Genomic DNA, 8,498 nt, shown 5'->3' on the forward strand with positions numbered 1-8,498 from the left:
ACATCCCTCTTCCTCCTGAGGCTCGTCAATAGGTGCATGCCCATCTACAGGTTAAAGTACACACAGGTGAGCTGACAGCACGGCTGTCCTGTATTTCTTTAGTGAGTGCATGCTGATCTACATGTTTAAGTACACAGCGGTGAGCTGGCACCCCGCCTATCCTCAGGTTCTTCAGTGAGTGCACGCCGACTTACAGGTTCAAGTACTAAGTGGTGACTTGGCAGCCAGCCTGTCCCAAGGTTCTTTAGTGAGTGGTTGCCGGGCCGATCTACAGGTTCAAGTACACACTGGTGAGCTGCCAGCCCGCCTGTTCCTGAGGTGCTTCAGTGAGTGCATGCCAATTTACAGGTTAAAGTACACACTGGTGAGCCGACAGCCCGCCTGTCCTGAGGTTCTTAAGAGAGTGCATGCTGATTTACAGGTTCAAGTACTCAGTTGTGAACTGCCAGCCAGACTGTTCTAATGTTCTTCAGTGAGTGATTGCTGATCTACAGCTTCAAATACACACTGGTAAAATGCCAGCTGCCTGTTCCTAAGGTGCTTCAGTGAGTGCATGCAGATTTACAGGTTGAAGTACTCAGTTGTAAACTGGCTGCCAGCCTGTCCTAAGGTCCTTTAGTGAGTCGTTGCCGATCTACAGGTTCAGGTACACACTGGTTACCTTCCAGCCAGCCGGTCATGCGGTTCTTCAGTGAGTGCATGCCGATCTACATGTTCAACTACACCAGGGATGTGGAATTCCTATAGCCCAACGTCCAGGACATATTGTTTCCAGGTCAAAGGCAGGTTTTCATGTCTATTGTGCGTTTGGGACAAGTAGGCCAACTCTCCGCAGTAGAAAGTGTTTGGGTCCCAGTTTACAGTACATTATGGATCAGGGAAGGGCACTGTCTGCAGTTTAAAGTAAAGTTTGTGTCATATTAATGCCGTTTATAACCTGTATTTATGGTTAATTAATGCAAAGCTTTTATTATTAGGGTGAGCGCTCTAAGGAAATGTAATTCTCGGACTGCAGTACTGACAGTGAGTGGTTTCAGTATAAAAATATATACACACACCTTTGTAAAGTTTAACAATATAAGGCTATGTGTAATGCTCCTAAAATGCTCTGATTAGATGCAAATATTGGCAGAATGTTGTAAGAGAGGTTGACTATTCTTAGATTTCAAAATAAATTGTTCACAACAAAATGCAACTAGGGGGAAAAAAGGTTTCACCAAACTAATTTGAAATTGTAGGTATGATTTCTTTGAAGCATGTTATAGTAAAATGTGTTTATCTATAGTAGTATTTCCCAAAAAATATTCCAAATGGAAAATCAGGGTAACAAGTTTCAACAGGATTATAGAAAACATGAAAATTAAAAAGGATTGGCAAAGCCAAACTGTCTGAAGTTGATGGTCAGCCTTTTGCTTTTGTCAATACGTGTCTTACTTTGACTTGGTTTTTGTATAACTTTGTAGCTGTGTGAGCTGACCCATTGGCAAAAATAAAAACATTTTGGTTTTGAAAAAGCACACATTGCCACAATGTTTCTGGCACGGATGAAAAAAAAAAAAAAAAAAAAAAAAAGGAAGAACTGTGTGCTGATTTGCTCCTTTTGAAAGAGCAAAATGCCATCACTCACAGTGAAGCAAGTCAACAGATGGATAAAATAAAAACAAAAGGTGGGGGTTAACACTTCAGTGAGTGAACGCAGATCTGGAGGTTCAGGTACACAGTGGAAAGCTGACAGCCAGCCTCTTCCTCAGGTTCTCCAGTGAGTACTCAGCGGTGAGCTGGTGGCAGCCCCTCTGCCCTCGAGGTCCAGTACTTGAATCTGAAGGGTATGGTGCATGGTGGTGAGCTAGCAACCAGCCGCCCTCTGAGGTTCAGGCAGTGCAGGCCGATCTACAGGTTCAGGGGGACAGTGGGGGGCTGTTAGCCCTTCCGCCCTGCGGCCAATAGTGACTGCATACCAACGTGAAGGGCCGAGTGAGCATCGAGCTGCCGAGACGAGCCACGAGGGAGGCATCCGTGCCCTGAGGGAGGATCGGAGGCGAGGCAGGCCGGATGAACACCTGGAAGAGCAGCAGAGCCGGAAGCAGACTCCAGACGGACAGCACGCTTCATCTGCACAGCAGTAAAAGACAGCTTCACCCCCGAAGAGTAACGGCCCTGAGAGTTTCGCACTCTGCAGCCCCTCCCCCCGCGGCCTCTAAGTGCATCACCTTATCCCACCAAGGCAGCGCTTCTCTGGGTGTCCGGGCCACAAGAGCCCCCCAACCACCACCACCACCTCCTCCCCGGGGCACTGCCGTAGTTTCTGTGAGAGATCACCGACCATCTGCGGGGCGGAGCAGGTCGTGTGCTCTTTTCTGGGTCCCCCGGGAGGCGGTGCACAAGCACAGTGGACGGCAGCTGGAAACAATCAGGGATGGGGCGTGGAAGCAAATCAAAGAGAGGGGCGCCGCAGACCGAGGGCGAGCACACGGGGCGGTGGGGGCCTAGGAGACAACACAAACCAACAACGGGGGCGAAATAACACCAGGACAGCCGGAAAGGGAGACAACCCCCAGCATGCTGGGCTAAACAACCCAAAAGAACGGGGCATACAAAACTAGAGGGGTGACTTGGGGCCTCAGCTAGAGAAGAGAGCAGACAAACAAACGATGTGAGATTGAAGCACCCTTCAGCAACGCAAAAACTTCCCAACAACTGATGCCACGCTGCACCCACGGACACCACAACTCCTAATAGGCATGTGAGAAACTTTCTGCCTGAACCTTCAGCTTTAAGGACAACATCCCCAGAAAAGATAACGTAAAAATAAGCTTAGTGAGAAAAGAGAGGAGTACGACCCGGGTACACAATGGGGAGCTGGTGGGTTTCTATAGCCCCCACTCCTTCCCGGGGATTATGGCTCTGCTCTCCGCACGGTCATCTCTTTTCCCCCGCGCCTTTCCTCGCCGACAATAACCCTCACCTGCTCCCAGGAGGAAGGACAGGAGAGCCCGGGGTTCGGCTGCCCTCGCATGCTCCCGCAGCAGCCCTCCGCCGCTCGGGCTCCTTTCTTTGCTCGGCCAGAGTCCCACTTCGAATCCCTCCCGGATCCCTCCGCCAGGGCAGCACTGGGACTCCACGCTTGACGGGACTACTTTACTCCGCCCGCCAAAGCGCTCGAGGCAAACTGTGGGCAAATCCACGCTTTCAAGGAGCAGCCACCGTCCCTGGAGACACTATACCGTGGAGGAGCAGCCACCGGTCCCAGGACCACACGCACCACCTGGAGAGGCAATCACAGGCCACAGCACAACACTCTCTACCCAGAGATGCAACCGCAGGCTACATACAGAACAATTCTCTATGCCGGAGTAGCGGCCACTGGTTCCCAGCATAATATTCTCTGCATGAGAAAATCCAAAGGTAACAACCATCAGCCCAGTGCAACCAACACACGCTGGTGTGGGAGTGGCAACAGCACAATACACTCTACCCGGAGGAGCAGCCACCGGTCCCAGCACAGTATACACTACCCGAAGGAGAAATAACATCCACGGGCAGTAGCACAAGTGAATCTACCTGGTGTAACAGCCCCATTACTACACACACTATCGGCAGAAGCAGCCACAGGCCGCAGCACAACACAGGATAACCGGAGGAACAGCCAAAGGCCCTGCTATACAAGACACACTCCCGAGGGGCACAGCTACCACTCCCAGAACAAAACACACAACACGGGGGCAGCCACAGTACAATTCACTCTCTCCGGAGGGCAGCCATGGCTACCAGCACTTTACAGTATACCCGGTGGGCAAGCCACAGTCCCCGGAATATGACACATTAACGAGGGGGAACATCCGCCGACCCCCAGCACACACCACCGGCCTCAGCATAATACACTCTACCCGAGCAGCCTTGACCACTGCCCCGGCACAATATACTCTACCTAGTGGGACAGGCACAGCCACAGGGCCTAGCACAAAGGAATTTATTCAGTGTACCAACACACTTATCGGAAGAAACAGTCACAGACCCCAGCACAATACACTCTACCGGAGGTGCACACCCCTGATGGGCACAATCACCGATCCGAGCACACACTACTGGGGAAGGCAGCTTGGACCTTCAGATTCCCCGACAGTCACGGTGGAACATCCAGGTAAAATACATTATCCGAGAAGCAGGACATGAGGGGGGCAACGGAAAGGGGGAGTAATTCAGATTGTTAGCATACCTAAAACAAAATATTTTGTAAGATAACCACTTTTTAAGAACTTCAAACGGAGAGGATACAGAGAGAGTATGTGTGGTTTTTTTTAGTATGTGTGTGCGTGAAAAAATCTCACATGAAATCCCCCAGGTGCTTCCCCATACCCTACTAAAAGCACCTGTGCACCTGTAGTGAAACACGCCCCTGCACCTGATCAGCACCCACTGGTCCAAGCAAAATACAGTATATCCGGAGGACCGGCCACTGTATACAAGACACCACCGAAGGGGAACACTCACCGGCCCTCGCACACAATACACACGACCGGGCGAAGCAGCCACAGGCCACCGCACAATACTCTACCCGGTGAGCATTCACCAGCCTCAGCAGAATGCACTCTACCCAGAGGAGCGGGCACAGTCAAGGGCCACAGCACTGTACACTGGACCCGGAGAAGCAGCCACTGGGACACCACGCTCGCGGGTACTACTTTACCCCGCCTTTCAAAGAGCTCCCGGGGGAGCAGGCACCGGCCCAAGCACACTTCTGAGGAACCGCCAGGGCCCCAGTAAACAGCGCCGTCTCATTACCTCAGGGAAGAAGACCGTACCGGGAGAAAATGGTACTGGTCCCTGCTCGGTGGAATAACCACGAGCCTCTCTATACGGGATCTTCCACATAGCCACCCCCCCCCCCCCCCCCCAATACATGGAGCAGCCCCAGCAAAATTTCGGATGCCCGGGGCACGAACCAAGGGTCTCAACACCCCCCCCCCCCCCCCCACTACCCAAACACACACAAGAGTAGCAAGTACCTGCCTAGGAAAAAATAATTCCACGACCCCCAGTACTGGACACTTTACCAGAAGAAGCACAGGTAAGAACCCACTATAAAGGAGTAGTCAATGGCCGAGAAACTCCATAGACAGCGCCCAGGACCAGAGCGGCAGTCACCGGCATCAACATCCGTCCCTTCTACACCCCAGCTCCCCCTCCATCTGAAGAAACAGTACAGGCGCATCAGTGAGCACGGCCCCTGAAATAACCGCCAGCGGCACTAGAACAGGGCCCATCTTCTATACAGCTGTCAGCTTAAAACGATGATGGGGGAAGAGGAGGGGAGTCGAATAAGTTTATCATCAAGACTACTCTGGAAACAGTTTAGTAGCCCCCTCTTCCTCATAAACATATAAACACTCACCTTGCGTTTTAGCAATTTATAAATAGATATTTATCTTAGTTTATGCTCCAAAAAAATGAACTCCTCCATCGGGAAAAAATAAGAAAAATCCGCCACAAGAATTACTTGGTATGTCTAATTCATATTTCGTTTTTTTCTTGGCTGGTCATTTTGCAGCCGCTGCGCTCGGTGACCCCCAGCTACACGGTATCTATAGTGGCAGAAGCCGCGGTGAGGTATGCGCGGGCGCCCCACCACAAGGAGACACCAAGCGGGGATTCTAGACGAACCCGCTGAACAATGCGCCCTCCCTCCCACAAGTTAGTGAGGCCCACATCTGCTCCAAGGGGGGGGGGGCGATCCAGCCGAACTGAAAGCATCAAACTCTCGCCGACTCTGCTCCTCTGGAAAATCCGTGTCTGAGGCGCAACGGAGCTGCAGAAAGAAATCTGAAACCGCTGCCGTCAAACTGCCGCTCTGTGAAGGGGAACAAGTGCAGCCGGGAGCACCGAGCCCCTCCGGCACCCTCAGCGCGGAGCTTCCCTCGACTGACAGTGAACTAGGGGGCCGTTATACCCAGGGATCACCCCGTCCCTGTCAGCAAGCACTGACCGAAACAGCACCCACGTTCACGGTGTAAATAAACCAAAGCACAACGATCCAAATGATGTCTGCCCCAAAAAACTATCTCCGAGAGAAGGAAAGTGTGTAAATCCAGGCTAACATACTGACAGTCCAATCGTATTCCAAGGGTGGGTAATTTGCATATTTAACTTTCCGATTCAAAGGCATTCAGCAGTCGAAAGTCATCGACCGCCAGAATCCGAAGATGCTGTCCTTAGCACTTGGTGCACCAGTCGCACTCGTGTTCTTCCCACCCGCAGGGTACCGACTGCGTTGAGGTGAAAGGTGTGTTTACGGTCGGTGCTGAGCCCACCCCTTGGTGCTCCGGAAGGTGTGGAGTTGTTCCCAAAGGGTCCATTTTCTGTCAGACACCGATGCGTGTTCTGGTTCTCCGGGCATTTTCCACGAAGTCAGTTTTGCTTTCAACCATCGCCTTGTAGCACTGTTGCCTTAAGTGCACTAAACATTCCAGGCATAACACGCATGTTAAACACCGAATGTAACGGTCACACGGCATTATTATACTAAAAAAAGGGAGCTGAGCGCCCCGCACACTGTTACAGACTCGTGCAACAGTACTTTAAACGCATCATTGTAGGACGTGCATTGCCTGTACGTAATATTAACAATGCTCACCGAAGAATCACACGTTTAACAATGTCACTTTAGCTCATATATTCCACTGCACGCGCTACTTTATTCAACCGCATTTACTCGAACACTAATGTTATCTGTTCTGTATCGTCGCAAATAAAGACGTCACTTGAAGCCGATGACGAATGCGTTTGGGTGTTTGTTGCTGAGTTATGCACAAAAAGACGCAGTATTAGCTTACAGTTAATGTATATTGTGTTGACAAAATGCACATCTTAGAACCGAGCCTTTCTCCCCCTTGAATGTTTCATGTTCCCTGCCTGCTAACCACACTGGATTTCATACCCCTCTATTCGCGCTCAATGTGCCAGGTGTGTGTGAGATTGTGGGCAGGGCGGGGGCAGGGGGATGTAGCACAGTCTGGCAACACCGCAGGATGTATTTCACCGCCACCGTACAGTAAGGAGTACCAACGGCAGGCCACTAAGCCCTTGGCTTGAAGGCACGCAACCTCGCCCCCTTCCCCGTGTCAAGGACGGCTACTTGTGTCAGGCGCAGAGAAGCGAATACCACACTCGGTCCATCAAGCATTCGGTTTAAGGAACCTCCGTAACAGGGCAGCACAAGTAATAATTATAAGGGTGTTTTAATTAGACCTCTTTAAGGTGCCTGGCATGGAAGCAAGCTTCCCAGACTCCAATTAAATAAACTAAGCCCAACACGCCTGCGCTTCAGCTTCCGCTGCTTAGGGGGCGCTACACTTCCACGTATATACTGTCACATGCTGCCCTTTTTTTTCCGTGTTCCAAGTTTGCCCTACAATGAAAAAATGACGGCGGAACTACTGGGACTCGTTTTTTCTTTTTTACCCCCAAATTCGTTTCTGTTTATAGATGTTCACTTCCCAAAAAATGCCCCTGAAATCTCCACTCGAATTCTCACGCTAATTCTTCGACACAGGACAACTGAGCAGTGCGCGGAACTAAATCGTGGTCAACTTTCTGCTTGCTACAAACTATCGCCACAAAGATCGACAAAGTTGCACAGACTCACCAGGCCAGCTGGAAGCAGTGCGGCCCTTCTCAAGGCCTCCCTCCGGACCGGACAGCCGCCGCCTGTAGCCAACAAGCCGCCCCTCGGGCTCCTTCCAGCGCACCCAAAGCCGAGCACCTCCAGCCCTGCGAAGCGGCGCCACACATGTTAGGGAGACCAAGGCGAGCAGGTGAAGCCGAGATGAAAACGGAGACTCCGGCTGGAGCGGAAGAAGAGGTGAACCAGCAATCCAAGTTTCACAACATGTCCGGGCGGCGAGCGAGGCGCTGGTGGCGTGCGTGGCTCTCCCCTCCCTCTCCTTCCCTCTCTCCTCTCGGCTTTCCTCTGGATCTGGGGGAGGGGGATTCTCGGCGCACGTCAGGCCCCGCTGCCCGCCTCCTCCGGCTCAGGTTCTCCAGCCCAGGGGCTCCCCCAAGCCTGCTCTTTCCACGCCCATAGCCCTCGGGATCCCTAAACATAGGTTGGGGCAGCGCACCTTTTACTCCCAGCCCCACTTCCACCGGAGTTCTGTGAATGGGAGGTGCATCTGGAATGTGAGAAGTGGGAGGCGTGCAGAAGCCTGTTGGAAATGAGCGGGGAGGTCTGTACGCCCCTTGTGATGCACCGCTTCTCCCGTATTCAGAGTGAGAGCCGTACAGTGTCACGGATTCAGTGCTCTTCTGACGAGCTGAGCTTGATGGACTGGCCAGGGAACTTCTAGAGGAGAAATCGCTTTCTCCGAGATTCGCCCATGCAAAACACGCGCCTTGAAGCACATCGGCGCTATGGTCTTGGGAACTCGCGATTGAATCGCTTTTCGCGGGTTCAAGTAGCAGGTCACCTTTTAATTTTTTTCGGAATTTACATAACTCTTACT

The 8,498-nt window shown here is 51.9% G+C and overlaps 1 protein-coding gene across 6 annotated transcripts in view; it reads right to left on the bottom strand.

The window, feature by feature from the left end:
* FAT1 (FAT atypical cadherin 1) overlaps positions 1-8,134 on the bottom strand; it is a 347,884-nt gene extending 339,750 nt beyond the window's left edge. For 3 of the 6 annotated variants that reach the window (XM_069200198.1, XM_069200189.1, XM_069200162.1), the window contains exon 1: positions 7,643-8,134. The gene's annotated coding sequence lies outside the window, so the exon portion shown is untranslated. Of the gene's footprint in view, positions 1-1,958; positions 1,977-2,965; positions 3,105-7,642 lie in introns of those variants that run through there. The other 3 variants (XM_069200206.1, XM_069200172.1, XM_069200180.1) reach the window with 3 other exon arrangements.
* Positions 8,135-8,498: the final 364 nt, after the last annotated feature.

The sequence above is a fragment of the Pleurodeles waltl genome, chromosome 1_2 (assembly GCF_031143425.1).
Source record: "Pleurodeles waltl isolate 20211129_DDA chromosome 1_2, aPleWal1.hap1.20221129, whole genome shotgun sequence".
NCBI lineage: Eukaryota > Metazoa > Chordata > Amphibia > Caudata > Salamandridae > Pleurodeles > Pleurodeles waltl.